Here is a 16,567-nt window from a genome sequence, read left to right on the forward strand (position 1 = left end):
GCCAATGATCCTTGGTCTCTGTGTGAGGGATGCTGACCAGGTTTCCCAAGTCTCTGAGGCATGTCTTGGTATATCTTGGTCCAACATGTACAAATGACTGCAGGGGTAAAGATGCAATAGCTAAGCAGCGAGCTACAAAGCCATGCAGCTGCTCTGCACTTTCTGACTTTCTGTGAGCCTCTTGGGAAGCTCACAGACCAAATGATTGGGAGACTCCAACCTGGAGTCAGAATGGTCCAAATGAGGCAGAACATGGGATGTCATGGATGTGAACTTCAGAACGTTCTCTCCCTGTGAGGAATGTTCTAATCTCCCAGCAGCCCCAGGGATGGAGCTGAGTGCTATCCTTGAGAATGGCAGACACCTCTGCATTGACTTTCTCACACTCTCTGGTGTCTGTTTCTACTTCCACACTCCACTCAGGCTGCCAGGGCTCTTCCTATTGGCCACAATGGCTTCAGTGTTGTCCACGGTTAAAGGGACCGTTGCAAATAGTCGAGGGGTCTCATTGTCTACTAAAAATGAGAGTGTGCCATGTTACTTGTGTGGATGAGAAGTGTCCCCAGCTTGTGTCACATGGCTTAGAGATAAGATCATGATATTATCTGAAAGAAAAAAGACCTAGCTTTCTGGGGTCCCATTAGTCATGGTTGTACCTACCTAATGCTGTGAAAGACATATTCAGCTAAAAAAGGTCAAAGAAAGGCATGCTCTAGAGATGTGTGTCACAATCTGAACGACCGGATGGTCCTACAAGCACTGTAGGTGACTACGGCATGGTGCAAGCTTCCTAGTGGTCACAGGTAGAAAGAAATAGGTGCAGTTAAAATCGATGTAGATGTCTCAGAATAAAACACTGTTACTTTCCGTCCTTGTTTTGAGGGTGTTGTTGTTGCTGCTGCTACTGCTGAGAGGATTCAGTCATATAAGAAATAACTTGTTCCATATGAATATTCTAGATTGTGTGCTCTAAAAACACTACCCTAATAAGCCAAACTCTCAACATTTCTGGAGAAAACACCGGGAGAGTCTCCTATGGCTGCCTGTTCCATTTCATAACATAATTATGGTATAACACTGGGACCATCCCTAGTGGTTCCTTCAGTGTTTGGAAAGTCCACAGAGACTAGAGCACTCTGAAGCACTGACATGTATAGAACATGAGGGTGGTATCATGTTACATGGTCTGGATTGGGCATGCATGGTCCTGGATGACAACTGACATTAGAAAGGAGCAGTGGAGATGTACATGATGGGCCCAAAGTCCTGTGATGAGGGAAAACAGCTTGGTGGGGGCAGAGGGAGGCATCTACCCAGGGCTCAGTGGGGGCAGAGGGAGATATCTACTCAGCTCAGTGGGGGCAGAGGGAGGCATCTACTCAGCTCAGTGGGGGCAGAGGGAGGCATCTACTCAGGGCTCAGGTGCAGGGAGATGCACCTGGAAGACACCTGGAAGACTTTCCAGTATGCAGACATTGTCCCAAGTGTGGGACATGTTCCCACTAGTGTAGACAAAGGGAGAGAGGGAGACATCATAAAAGCTAATCCACTAAGCACCCTGATTTCTTCTGGAAAAGCAGACCAGAGGGTGTTTAGCCTTACAGAAGGAAAACTGGAGACTGGGGGCTGGGGAGGATCCTCACCTGCCCTACGTTTGCTGGAACATGGGTCATGTGTCAGAGGTCATGCACCACTTCTGATCTTGGATGCAAGCTTGGAATCAGGTGAATGAAGCATGTGAGGAGCCATGTGCATAAACCTGAGCTTAATGGCTGTTCTCAGTCCATCATAGCAAGTACTCTGGGTCATGTGAGCAAAGCTGTCTTTTATTTCCCTCACACACTGACACTGTACTTGTGATAAGCGGATGTTTGGTTGTTGGAACTGTCTATGGTTCACCTTAGCTAGAGAAATCCAATATGATCCGGTTGTCCAAGAACATCCTGGGGTGCAGCCTAGATCCTTCACTGTCTGCTTGTACTCCAATGGTGAAATCCATCCTCCACTTCCCACCAGCCACCCTGTGGCTGGGACAGTCTGTCCTGGGTCCTAGCACCAGATCATGGTACCTATCCTATAGGGTCTGGTGTCACCAGGTAGCTGAAAGAGCAAGCATCCCAGAGTCTTGGGGCTCATGGCCAAAGCAAGATCATTGAGAAGAGCCTATTCCTGGCCTGTCACCAGGGTGGGACACCCACAAGACTGCCCCGAGATTCTCACCAGAACACCCATCACCAGTCACCTGAGAAGGCTTGATACTATAGATGCCTCTCTCAAAGAGCCCACTAGATGTGCAGTCTTCATGCCTTGTATGATTAGTCCCTGGTGTCCTGTGATGCTTCGACTCCTGAGCTGATGCCCAGGGAAGCCCATAGACTCCATCTGTGGTTGATTACCACTGGTGGTTATTTGTAGTGACACTTAGGTCTTCTCGCTTTTGTTTGGGGATAGGGGTTCAAAAACTGTGGACCACTGTGAAATATCTGGAAGTTCTCTATGGTCACTGTTCTAGGGGTGGCTTGCTAGTAAGGGATGATGTTTGATGTCCTTCAGAAGCAGGACAGCCACCTACAACAACCTCCTCTGGATGTCAACAGGGTGGAGATTGGGAAGCCCCCTGTCCTATGACACTGGCAGCACTGAGTGACATCTGGGAATACAGACAGGTATTAGACTTCTCTCCCAACCAGGTCACATAATCCACACCCTGTGAGCTATATGTGGTGCTTATGGGGAAATGGAAGCCCAGAGAGCTCAGCCACATCCCCAAACCCTGTCTTAACCCTGCAGCCAGTGCCACACAACCCTGCTGAGTTATAACCAAGCCAGAATAAGGCTAGTCAGAGTCCACATGGTACAACGTGGCCTGCTCCCGTTAAGTGCAAACATGAGTGTATGTTGCTCCTTCCTCAGATCCCCCTGAACTTTGGACTCTTCTCAGATCCCAAGCACCATCAGGCCAGGCCCAAGGCCAATGTGGCAGCTGCATGTACTCACCATGTATATAAATCTAACTCATGTCCTAATTGGAACCAGAGACACAATTAATCACTCTGATCCTCATACTCTTGATCTCAACAAAGGAGGTCACAAAACACACTCTCTCCTCGTCACATTCACATCACACCGCCTCCTTCCTGAGGGCTTGGATCAGAAGTGCCTGACTTAATGTGGGGAATGGTGATCTCTCCTCGCACGCTCACCCTCCTGTTGCCTAACGTTTTGCTTATGATGTAGGGCTTGGGGCTATGTTTCCTGTGGAAATGGCTTTTCAATGCATGACTGCTTTTCATTCGTATGCTGGAAGGCAGGCAGAATGAGTCTTCTTTGAGGCTGGGGCTCCGGACAGCTATGTGCAGAGGACAGTAAAGAGGGCACCGTGGGGAGCCATGACGGTTGACTGGACTCTGGAGGTGACTGGACTCTGGAGGTGGTTGGTGGGGATGGCATTCCCCTGGTAGAGGACTTGTCTAGCATTCGAGGAACTCTGGGCTCCCGTCACAGCCCGGCATGAACTGAACAAAGTGGTGCTCTTCTGTAATCTCAGCATGTGGGAGGTGGAAACAGGAGGATCAGAAGTTAAAGAGCATCCATTGCTACACATGGGCTTTGAGGCTGGTGGAAACTACATGGGATCCTGTCTTTAAAAAACAGAACGTACTCTTGGGTTGAGAGTGAATCGTAGATGAAGATGGAAGCAGCCTCAGCTGGTTCTCTTCTGGGATGGGGGCTGCATACAGCTGTGCAAAGTCAGGGGAGCAGGCAACCTTGAAGAGATCCCCAAGTCCTGGCTCCTGGTGCTCCTAACTCAGGAAAGGAACCGAGGGAGCACAGGGTATGGCCTGGGAGCACAGGGTATGGCCTGGGAGCACAGGGTATGGCCTGGGCTTTTTTGTGGTGCAAATGACGTTGTTGTTGTTCCTGTGGACCAAACAACACGTTCCCTGCAGTAGGGTCTGAGCTCAAGACCACCAGGCCACAAGATGGCTATTTCTAGTCTCCTCTAGAATGCTGGGCATCAGTGCATATTGAGAAGTGTCTGAGTTAGGGTTTTCCTGCTGTGAACAGACACCATGACCAAGGCAGTTCTTATAAGGACAACATTTAATTGGGGCTGGCTTACAGGTTCAGAGGTTCAGTCCATCATCATCAAGGTGGGAACATGACAGCATCCAGGCAGGCATAGTGCAGGAGGAGCTAAGAGTTCTACATCTTCATCCGAAGGCTTCTAGCAGAAGAGTAACTTCCAGGCAGCTAGAATGAGGGTCTTAAAGCCCATGCCCACAGTGACATACCTACTCCAACAAGACCACCTCCAACTAGTGCCACTCCCTGGCCAAGCATACTCAAACCATGACAGGAAGAAAGAGCCAGAGACCCCTGTCTCAAGGTCTATATGTTTCAGGAAACAGAGTTCTCACACCTGGCTTTGAGAAAAATGGGTTTAGCCTCCACATACCAGCATGCTGAGAGCCACATTCTTGGCTCTCTCATCCTTATTTTAAACATGGAAAATTCTGTGGAGGGACTCAGAAGGAGTTTCAGAGGCTTAGAAATCTGCCTGGTTGATTAGAAGTCTAGAGACAAACTCAAAACGTGGAGTTCAAATTACAGAGATGCAATTAAAGCATCATAAAGTAATCTGCTCTTCAGACTTCAGCATCCTCTATTCCCCTCCCCACCCCCGTACAAATGGCTAACACAGATATCAGCAAATAGCAACGGGCTTTGAGGTTACTGTTCATGGCTGCATAAGACACTGTGCTACGGAGTGGGGAACAACAGAAGAGAAGCCGATTCAAGAGGTCTGAGTTAGGAAACTTCCACAATTGGAGAGGGTGGTACAGTGCAGACCTCTTGCCCTCACGTTGGTACAGGCAGCAAGCAAAGCTCCAGACAATTCTCTGGCCTTATTAAAATCCAATTACAGTAATAGCTCAGCCTCAAATGCAAGGCATTGTGAATGCAAGATAAATGTTTCCACAGAGCAGTCTCTCAAGGTCCTCCATCCACGTGCCTCTGCTAGAGATCCAATTCCAGTTACAGCTGGCTTTCCAAGTTTGTCTAGTGAAGGAATTTGAGAGAAGGAGCCTTTGAGCATGGTACATTGAGTCTATATTATTATTTTTCTTTGACCCTTACAGAGAAATGAAGCTTCCATTTGACTAACTGCAGTGAGTCCAAGAGCTCAATCAGAGCCTATGTGTGGGACCCTTGCCAGGCCCTGACAGCTTTACTCTCTTGATGCAGATATAGGTGCCCCCTTGCAAGGGTGGGGGAGTGACACAGAGGATCAGAAGCTGGTGTAAGAGCTACCTGGGTGCTGCAACCTCTGTAACTTCGGGGTACCTAAGGTCCCTGTATGAGGGCTCTTTGTCAATCTCAACTGCTTTGGGTGGGGTTGTGGGAAGATTGAAGCTGCTTAGAGAATAGTGATATGCAGGTGTCAGGGGTTAGAAATCCCAAGCCAGAGAGGTCCATTTGCCCCTGCAGGAGGCTCCACTCAAGGGCCTCCAGATGTTCCCCTCAGGCTCCATGCAGTGCCTGGGGAGTAGAGACACAGTGAGAACCCAGGGAATTCTTTCCTGAGTTACATATTGTGCAACATATTGTCCCTGTTTCTGGGGGGGGGGATATATATTTCTTGAGTTAAATGCAACAACTAAAAATAAATACACAGAGAGACCTTACAAATAGATACATTTTCTCCAAACTGCATTTTCCCCCCAAGGCTAGGACTGCTGTAGGTACCACCAGTAATTAAGAGGCCATCAGAGACAGCCTGATGATGCTGGAGTCTTTGGAGAGCTAGGGGATCACTCCCCTATACCTCAGCTTCTATCTTGCCATAGGATGGGGCTATTTTTAGTTCTTCCCAGGATCCAAGTGAGATTTGGATTTGTGTGGAGAGGGGGCCAGGGCAGCCTGGGCTCTTTCCAGGTGCTGGCTTCCTGCAGCGTAAGGAGCTGTAGGGAAGGTCAGCTGCTCAGGCAAACTCTTTACCCAGAGACCAGCTTTTGTATTCAAAACCCAAATGGTGGCATGCTAAAAAAAAAAAAAAAAAGCAATGTGTTCTACAAAACTCATGACCACTTTAAGCAAACCCCAAAGGTTACCAAAAACAAGGCAAATCTGAGAAACTTCAACAGATGAGAGGAATCCCAGGAGGTATGAGGGGCTCCCAGACAGGTAAGGGACCTTGGGTGAAGGCTGCCACAAGTGCCAATGTTGACTGTTGCAAACCATGGCACAATGATTGATAGCTGACTGTCATGCCAGCTTCGGACCATGGAAACACTAAGGAGACATATGGGCAGCTGAGGACTTGGCAGGGTGTACAGTCCACAGTCCTTACAGAGTCCCAGCAATCTCCACAGCTTCCCTGCAGATCCAAAGTGCTTCTAAAATAGAAGCCCCACCGTAAACAGTCTAAACATGATCATATAAAAACTCTGTCATTCTGGCTGGGATAAGCTGCCATGCCCTATCACGGCAGCCCCTAGCTGCATCTGTGTGCAGATAGAGGCACCATGGGCTCCAGGAGTACACACAGCATCTCCCTGCCACTGAGGGACATAGAGAACCTCTTAGTGATAATATCCCCTGCCTTGTCACCAAGCCAGACACCCCCCATTTGCCTATTTATGGATATCCAAGTGTTTTTTTTTTCTTCTATGTCATGACTAGTGCAAAAATAACTGTGAGTATGTGGTATCTCTGTGGGAGTGTTCAGAGTCCTTTCAGAATATGACCAGGAGCAGTAAAGCTGGAAGTCTCTGAGATCCTAGGCAACCCTAGCTGGTCACCAGCTGTCTGCTAAGGGACTAATCTCATTCACACCTGCAAGCTTGGTGACATGCCCAAATCCCACAGCAGTAACCAGGGTAACACAGATGTGCTCACACAGTCAGTCCCATATGCCCATGGAACACCCAAGAGTTCCTTCAGAGAAGACATGCAGGGACATGCCACCCTACCCTCCTCTAAGTTGATCTCCAGCCTATAAGCTTCATTTTGTCTGAGGCCTGGAAGGATGGAATGCTAACTGGCAAGTCTATTAAACAATTTTTTTTTGCCAAAGCCCTGCACATATCACGACCCAATTCTCCAACTGCCACTACACAAAAGACCAAAAGTGGGTCGCCACAGAGACGAAGGGGTGAGCGGGATGATCCATGAGCAACCACTTAAAAATGCCTTAGCTGCAGCTTCTGAGGATTAGCTAAGCAGATGAGAGCAGACTCACAGACATAGCCCAGCTACAGCCATTCTGCACTAACCTGTGGCCTGTGAGGATGAGCCTGTGGCAGGGGACAAGAGCTGACACCCCACAGAAGCAGCCAAACAAAGCTCTCCTCTCCAGGAAGCACACTGCTATGGTATATAGAATGTTGATTCCTACAAGATGTTTCTGTTTGCCTGGGGCCTAGGGATATGGATGGACTGAGGTCAGTTTGTTGTTGCTTGGTTGGTTGGTTTTTGGGCTTTTTTTGTTTGTTTGTTTGCTTTTTGTAAACTGAAAATTCCATCATCAGAATCTATGGGGATTTTGTTATAGAATCAGAAAACGGTTTTGCTTCTCCATTTTCTAAAGAGTACATACCTGTTGGTTAGAGGGGCTTCTACATAAGCTACATTGTCAGTTAGCACAGCAATTTCAGTGCTTCTTGCTCACAACCTAGTGTCCACTGCCCACCACACATTGCCCACCATAGACTGCCCACTGCCCACTGTCCACCACCCATTCCCCATTACACAGAGTCACAATTCACTGCCCACCCCATTATCCACCATCCTGTCCTCCACCCATTGACTAGTTTCTGCTACCAGCTGCCTAGTGTCAAAGGTCTACACCACTGCCTGTCTCCCGCTTCCCACTGCCCATTAGCCACCACCCATCTGATGTCACCCCTGTACGACTGTCATTTCTCAAGGGACAATTGTAATGGCCAGCATTCTGTCCAGACTGGCATGGCTCTCCTGAGGCTGGAACTCTTGCTCTGAGTCTTGCCATCCCAGGGTATGATTACCTAAGGAGAAGGTGTGGGGCATAGATCCATAGGGTATGGGTGTAGGGCATGGGACCATAGGTTGTACAGGATATTAGGATGGCCAGGTTGGGGAGCCATGGGTAGAAGACATGGTGCTAGCTTTCCTGTGGGGTCAGAGCCCCCCAATCCCAGGTATTTGTAGCATCTGCAAAGGGCAGGGTGCTACCTCAGAGCAGTCTGTGCTCATTAGATGATTTTCTCATTACTTAACAAAACACCTGACAGAGCAGCTTAAGTAAGGAAAGAACTGTCTTGGCTTACTGTTCTAATGGATGTTCCCCGCCCCCCTTACCCCATGTCAGTGAAGGCCCGGCAGCAGGAACATGAGGCAGCTGATCACACTGCATCCAATCCACCGTCAGAAGCAGAGGTGGGGGCATGCTGGTGCTCAGCTCTCTGGCCCCTTTGAAGTTAGTCTGGAACCCCAGCCTGGGGAACAGTACTTGCTAAACCCATAGTGACTCCCACAGACACACCCAGAGATTTGTTTCTGTGAAGATTCTAAGTCCCATGGACTTGACTGACAGTCAAGCTTCTCCAGAATCCTGGGCCTCCTCATTTTCCTGCAGGCCATGTGCTCAATGTCCTCCCATTTTACAGGGAGAAATGGGAACTCTAAGGTAGCCAGGATGGCTCAGCTGTCTATGGTAAAGGTCCCATCCTGTATCCTGAGGGTCCCACAGTGACGTGTGTGTGTGTGTGTGTGTGTGTGTGTGTGTGTGTGTGTGTGTGTGTGAGAGAGAGAGAGAGAGAGAGAGAGAGAGAGAGAGAGAGAGAGAGAAAGAGAGACCTTTAAGCAAATCTCCTCTCTAAAAATATGAGGTTTTTTCCTCTTAAAACCAATTTTGAAAACTCAGACTACCTTAGTTTTTATCCCATATGACTGTAATTCTTCTGACTGGCCAGGCCTCTGCACCACGGCTGCCAGCCAACCTTGGTCTCCTCACTGGGCTGTGAAGGGCCATGGGTGTTGATTGAATGACCAAATCTTCACTGAAGTCCAGTATTACTGGCTTTGAGGCTGGCAGGTGATATATAGACACAGCCTTGCACGGTAGAGTGGAATTGGGAGCCAGAGATTAATGCTGCTCCCCCACCCCCAGGAAATGCAGGTGAGATTGAGCCGTGAGTGTTCTGTGGGCCAAGGGATGTGAATTGTCTCAAAGAGGACCCCTGTCGTGGTGAAAAGGAACACATGGCCAGCAATTCCAGCACAGAATGACACCCAGGATATGGTTTGAAGTACAGGATAAATCCCCCTTCTGCAAATGGTTTCTCATCTTGGGCCAGGGGCTGGGGTACAGCTGAGCTCCTCCCTGAAAACAAGACACTCGTGTCCTTAGGCTTCCCCCAGAGCATCCTGCACAGAGCATGTGAGCATGTTGAGCCAGGAGAAGAGAAAACAGAGGTGTCTGACTCATGTGACATTCACTTATACTTGGAGCAAATGGTGAGAACGCTATAAAATTCATCCCCGTGCGGCACTGTGCAAACCCTGACTGCTCCTCACTACTGACAGCTGCACACTACTCGCTGCTCACTAGTCAAAGTCCTGCACTGCACATCTACCATCTCTAACCTGCTGCCCACTGTCCGTTGTTTCCTGTCTACCAGCCTTGTCCTCTCCTTCACCTCCTGTTCCCTAACACTACCCCCTCTTCACTGCCTAGTGAGCCTCTACCACCCACTACCATCTGCCCAGTCTGTCTCCCATTGTCACCATCCAAACTCCACTCCCAAGGCTTCCTGTGCACCATTCACAATCCACTCCCAAGGCTTCCTGTGCACCATTCACAATCCAGTACCAAGGCTTCCTGTGCACCATTCACAATCCAGTACCAAGGCTTCCTGTGCACCATTCACAATCCAATACCAAGGCTTCCTGTGCACCATTCACAATCCACTCCCAAGGCTTCCTGTGCACCATTCACAATCCAGTACCAAGGCTTCCTATGCACCATTCACAATCCACTCCCAAGGTTTCCTGTGCACTATTCACAATCCACTCCCAAGATTTCCTATCCTCCACCCCCCAATCCACTACCAAGCTTCTATCTACCATTCACAATCCACTACAAATTCTTCCTATCCACCATTCACAATCCACTACCAAGCTTCTATCCACTTTCACTGTCACTGTGCACCATTCAGCCTCAGCGACTGCTACCACCTACTCTATTCTCTGTGACCCACTGTCTGTCTCCCTGTGTCTGCCACTCACTGTCCACCACACTCTGACTGTTGTCTACCACAGTTGCATGACTCCCCTTGTCCACTGTCTACTTCCCACACCTCACCGACCCCTGCCCACCCTCTACTGACTACACTTACCATCCGCTGTCTACCACTTACTCCTTACACCGTTTTGGTGCGGGCTTTGGAGAGTCGCTCGCAGTTGGCCTAGTAGTGGTTGGCAGAGAGATCCTAAATGGACATGGCTATGCAGAAGCACGTATGATTCGGGGATACACGGGAGGTGAAGACTGCCCAGAACAAGTACCTTTGGATTGTGAGTTCTAACAGACAGAAAGACAAACAGATGGACAGACAAAACAGGCCTGACTCACAGAAAGGAGTAGGCACTTCCTTCATTTCCATATGAGCCATGACAGTTTTCCATAGGGTGGTGGTGACCAAATGCCATCCAGATGTTCTTAACCTGAAGTCCTCTGGGCAGAGAAACTGCAAGTTCAGATGTATGGAACCCCCAGGGCTGGACTCCATGGGTTCCATACCATACACCCCACAGCTTCTTACGCTGTGAGCTTCGGCCCCTTATGAGGTCACACAACTGAATGTGAGACTTACTCAGTCTTATGAGAGAGAAGATTTCCTAAATGTGCAGAGCAAAGGTTAATCCAAAGCCTGAGGTGGACTGAACCCAGGGTGAGGCCCACAGCGCTCATACAGGCTGCATTATTGGACTGTAGCCTCGGTTCTGGGCATGGGCTTTGAGCACTTTGCATTGTGAGTGCCATTACACTGCACATCACGAATGAATGCTGCCTGAAGCATGCAGCTCAGACTACCATGTTATGAACTGAGTATCTATGCTGAGCATAGAGCTCTCTGTTCTCATAGAAACAAAATGGTTTAATTACGGAAAACAAACACCTTCAATATTTTCCCACCCCCACTTCTCAGCATGGAGGTATCAAGTCTATCTTTGGATTGTTCTGTGTTAGAATGTTTGATTTTTAAAATTGACATTTAAGTTGTTGACTTGAGTTTCTTTTTTAAATTGTTAAATGAATTTGGCTTGGGATAAGAATGAAATTGCTAATAATTTCTGAGATGGCCCTAAACATAGTTTGTACAGTGTTTTCGGCATTGACAATTATAAAATCAAAATATCAATCAACTCTGAAAAGCGTGGAAGGCACTCTGTTGTCCTGCCATATCAAATATTCAGCCAAGATTTAATTCTTATGTAAAAATAAACAAGTAACCCCACATCATTAGTGTGCAGATTTAGCCCTCATCCTTAGTAGATTGTAAAATTCTATGTATACCAAAGAATTGTTTGCAAATTAATGTCTGATTTACTGTCAGTAAATGTTTGATTGGTGCACCTGCTTCATATACGTACATTTCCAAGGTCATATAAAAATCCCTCAGCTGTAAAGGGGTTATAATAAGGAGAAATCCTGGTGTGGGTCTCCCAGTGCAGGCCCAGACTAGCTGATCCTTTAACCAAAAAGACAGCCTGTCACAAGGATCAGTTACAGCAACAGACTCACATGCAACTTTTCTTCTCATGAGCGGAAATCCTGAAGCCCACTAGCACTCTCGCTCATAGTAAGCCAGCTTGGCCTGCCTTCCACTATCCCCAGTTAATATGGTTCCAGCTGCCTCTACAATCCCTGCAGAGCACCTCCACCTCCTGATTGGCCAGGCCCCAGTCCCTCTCCTCTACCACCACACAGAGGCAATTTCACCAAATACACACTCTACAATCTCACTCACCTCTCTCACCCGGGTGGCCACTATGACACCTCAAAACAGGGAGGGCTGCAGACTCCCTCTCACCCTAAAAGGATGCTGTCCCATCCCTAGCCAGGAACCAGAGCCTGAGCCAACACCACATGGGACTGTGTGTACACACTTCATGAGCCCAGTGTTCATCTCTGACTCAGAGCAAGACACAATGCCAGCTGCCATCTTACAGATGGGAAACTGAAGCCCAGGGTCCCATCCAGGGCCCCAGGTCTCAGGTAGTCTGATGGGGGATCTGCATTCATGCCACCCTTGAGAACACTCCCTGTGGCCCGTAGCCCTGCATCACACCATCATGGAAAATAATTTACAGTCATTTGGCAGAGACCTCAACTACTGAGCAATTTTAAAGTAAGCAGCAGAAAGTGGGAGGACCCAGGCTCTCTGCTGCTGCTTTAGCTTTGGATAAAAGGTCATATGTGGCCTTGCCCCAGAGACATCTCTAAAAATAGCTCAGGAGGGAATTTTGCCTCAGTCAGAGCACAGGCTGCTGCTATCAGCTCGTCGGCATGTTCCACTAGTCAGGGTGGAGGTACCGTTTCCTGGTCAGCACAGCTTGGCTGGTGGGTACTGGTTCCCTGCCACAGCATGGGCTCTGCAGCATGGCTCAGCCCAGCTCCTGTTTAAGCAGGTGGTGTAGACCTCCTTATCCAGACGGTGAGCACCGACCCCCCCCCCACCTTCCCTTTCAATTCCTCCAGGGAGGCCTATTTAGAATATTCTATTTGTTTTTTGATTGTTTAACGTAGTGCACAAATGCTCAACACACAGCTGGTGGGCTTGCAGACAGCAAAGATCCCCAAAGTGGCTGGCACAGAATTTGAACTCGCAAGACCTGCCCCCTAGAGAAAGCCCCTTGTAGTCTCCAGCCACTCCCCGAAGGGAATCAGATTTCTGAACTCGAACCTTCTAGATGAGTTCTGCTTGACTTTAAACTGCAGCGAACTGGTCCTTTCCTGCCTGGCTTCTCTATCACCCTGTTTGTGCGGCCCACGGCAGCAGCTTGTGGGACTATAGCTTCTACTGTGTCTTTAGTTTCCCCTCAGGAAAGAGACTGCTGAGCTATTTGCCAACTATGGGGCATTAGCGAGCTAACCAGGTTGAGTTCTTGGGATATGTCTTTGGTGACCCTGAGCTTGCATCTCTGAGCACATGGCTGTGAGGTACAGCTGTCAGAGCCCAGCACAGGTTCAGCAGATAATACTGAACCAAGGTTAAGACGCACGCATCTCCTTTAAGCCCAGCAGAGAGTGAGTTCTGAGGTCAATTTCTGCCCCTGAATTTGGCAACTGACTAAAAGCCTTTGGACTGCAAAGTGGAGACACAGGAGACACCAGCCTGATGCTGAAAAGGCAGTTCATTGAGAAGAACTCAGTGTGCTCAGGACATAAACAACATGGTCACAGTCAACATGGTCTATGTTCTTAGAAAGCTTCCTGGACACACAACAGATTCTCATTCCTAGGAGAGTCATTCCATTTTACAGGGAGGGAAACCGAGGCATGGAAACCTAAACTAAGGAAGGACACAGAACTATAGTGTTGTCTGACTCCTGGGCCTGGCTCAGAACCACATTTTCCTCTTTTGGGACAGGTCATGAGGCAGAGCCCATTCTGTTGCTGGCAAACAGGGCCATCATTCCCAGGGCCTCGCCCAGCACCTCCCAGGCACAGTGTGTCCACAGACTCTTGTCATCAAAGGCGAGCTCCAGTCTCTGGAGCCGGCAAAGACTGCTCACTCACCCACTTCTGAAGGTGCAGACAAGGCCTTGCTTAGCTGGCTCAAGGCTGTGGTGGGTGAGAACAGGCCTGGGTGTCCTGGCTCATGTTTCTAGCAGCTTGGGTTATCGTTTATCTCCTGCCTGCTCCCTGTGCAATGTCCTCTGTGGCCCTCAGGAGCGGGGCCAGGCAAGGCTGTGCTATCCTGTCACCTGGACCTGTAGCTGTGCCTTCAAAGCCATAGATGGGCAAGGGCCTGGAAGAAGGGATCCTACAGGATGTGAGGGGCCCCAGGACCTAAGCCTAGATTTCTCCTGGAGATGTGCCCCGTGCCTCCTCAGCAGAAGATTAGAAGCAGCTAGACTCTCATCTATGAACTCAGTAAAAACATGAAAGGGGCCTCCATTCCTTTTCTCATACCTGGTGTCACATTCATTAAAGTTTAATTTGATCTTTTTAAATATCCCATTAAGACAATTCCATCTCAGAATGGAATGGTTATGGTTAGCATAAATCTGCCCCACACGCAGCGACTTCGTTTATATTAGCTTTTATTTAACTGGGTAAAAGGTAATTTGTTTTTTATTAATTGATTCATTTTCCCCCTCCACTGGGGTAGCCTCCTCAGTCCTCATGCTGCACACATGGAACGTCCCTCCCCACGGCAGGCAGCTGCCCACCCTGGCTGGCATCAGTGATGACTGCAAGGTGCAGGCAGCCTGGTAGAGACCTTGTCTAATTTCAGGCGACCTTGGCCAATTGATTAGTCAGACTGTCCTGTGAGGGAAGAGGGACTCTTTCACACTCTGCTTTAAGCTGTGGGAAATTGCACGTAAAACTGGTGGCTTTTGGGCAGAACACAGGTGTCAGGACACCAGCTGCCAGCTTTCACAGCCATACCCAGGGTGGATACAGCCTCTACGTTGCCCTCGCCACCTCCACTGAGCTTCCCTTCCCCAAGCTATCAGTGGCCTGGCTTGGTCTGCTCACTCTTCCTCCCAAACAACAAATATGGGACTGTGCCTCGGTTTCTCCCCCCACCTCCTTAATTAACTCATCTCTTCTTGCCTTGTCTCAAGCCATGCATGACATGTGTCTCCACAGAAAACTCCCTTCTGGGACTGGCAAATGCTGGGGGCTTCTTAGTGAACCCAGAACCTACCACACACACCACACCGGGCAAACCTCCCTTCCACCAGACTTGTTTGCAAGCATCCACCCTCAGAGCTGGGGGCTCGCACCCAGAGGCTCTTCCCTCCACTCCCCTGCATTGCGGAGAAGATACCACCCTCCCCTATCTTGGCTTCTAAAACTTTCTCAAGAGCCATTTCTCCTCCCAGAAGCTTGCCGGTTAGGGTCAAATTGTATTTGATGAGTACCTAGGCAGGCAGGCATCAGATGTGGGGGGTAGACAATGGAAAATGGCTTCCCACGAGTTCCCTTTACAGCAAGCATCTGGTGTAGCAGGGCTCTGAGAGAAGGTCTTGCCACCTCATAGTGTTGAGTTCCTTTCCTTAGCAGAAAGGCCCTGTCAATTCTATACAGAATAGTTACACCTGTCTGTGTCCCTGTGTAGGGTACATGTGTGTTCATATGTGTTTTGAATCAGGGTCTCTCCCTGAACCGGGAGTTCATTGGATGCCTAGACTGACTGTCCATTCAACCCCAGGGAACCTCCTGGCTCCTTCCCAACAACGCTGATATTACAGGCACATTGCAGCTTTTTACACAGGTACTTGAATTTCTTCATGCTTGTCTGACTGAGCTATCACCCCAGCACAAAATGTCTATTATTGGAAAAATGTATTTAATGGTAATATCTGTTCTAGGTATTTTGTTACCATGACAAACTATCTGACAGGGGCTGGAGAGATGGCTTAGCAGTCAAGAGCACTGGCTGTGCTCCCAGAGGTCCAGAGTGAGATTTCCAGTATCCACTTAGCTGCTCACAAGCATCTAGAACTCCAGCCCTAGGGCATCCGATGCCATGTTCTGATCTCCATGGGCATTGCGTGTATATGGTGCATAGACAAAACACTTATGCAAATAAGAGTAAATATTATTATGACTATAATATTTTTAAATATATCTAATGGAGGCAGCTGAAGGGAGGAAACATTTATTTTGGCTCACGGTTTGAGGGGATTCAGTCCTTGGTGCCTGAGGCAGATGTGGTACTTGTGCAGTTCATCTGTGGCTATGCAGGAGGAGGCAGAAGTTCCTCCACCTCAGTGAGTCAAGAAGCTCCCAGAGGAGCTGATTCCACTTCTGCCAGCTTACCCAGGCGTCTCAAAGCTTTCACAACCCCACGCCAAGCAGCACCCACATCTGGGGGTAGACCAAAGCACTCAAAAATGTGAAGCTGTCGGGGACATTTTGGTCTGGAACTTTGCAAACAGATACTGATAGGCATGTGCCAGGGTGAACCAGACGCTTCGCTTGCATTGTCCCCTTGAAGAAGCAAGACATCTAGAAAACTCAGTTTCATTATTAGCTTGGAGATGAAGAGGCAACTTTGGTTTGAACTTGGAGACGAGCTGTGTGTAAGGCTGGCGTCGGCTCCATACATAACGCCTCATCGTCACCTACAGCGGAGACACACAGGTCCCCAACATGTAAATACTGAGACCGATGTGAGCATTGCTGCGGCATTGTGTGGCTCTGGCATTGTGTGGTTCTGGCATTGTGTGGTTCTGGCATTGTGTGGCTCTGGCATTGTGTGGTTCTGGCATTGTGTGGTTCTGGCATTGTGTGGTTCTGGCATTGTGTGGTTCTGGCATTGTGTGGCTCTGGCATTGTGTG

General features: G+C 48.8%; 1 protein-coding gene across 2 annotated transcripts in view; it reads left to right on the forward strand.

Annotated features, from left to right (window-relative positions):
- The window catches only part of Cdh4 (cadherin 4), a 493,035-nt gene that overhangs the window by 194,968 nt on the left and 281,500 nt on the right, over positions 1 to 16,567 (forward strand). The gene's annotated exons all lie outside the window — the stretch shown is intronic.

This window comes from Mastomys coucha, unplaced genomic scaffold, assembly GCF_008632895.1.
Source record: "Mastomys coucha isolate ucsf_1 unplaced genomic scaffold, UCSF_Mcou_1 pScaffold15, whole genome shotgun sequence".
Lineage (NCBI taxonomy): Eukaryota > Metazoa > Chordata > Mammalia > Rodentia > Muridae > Mastomys > Mastomys coucha.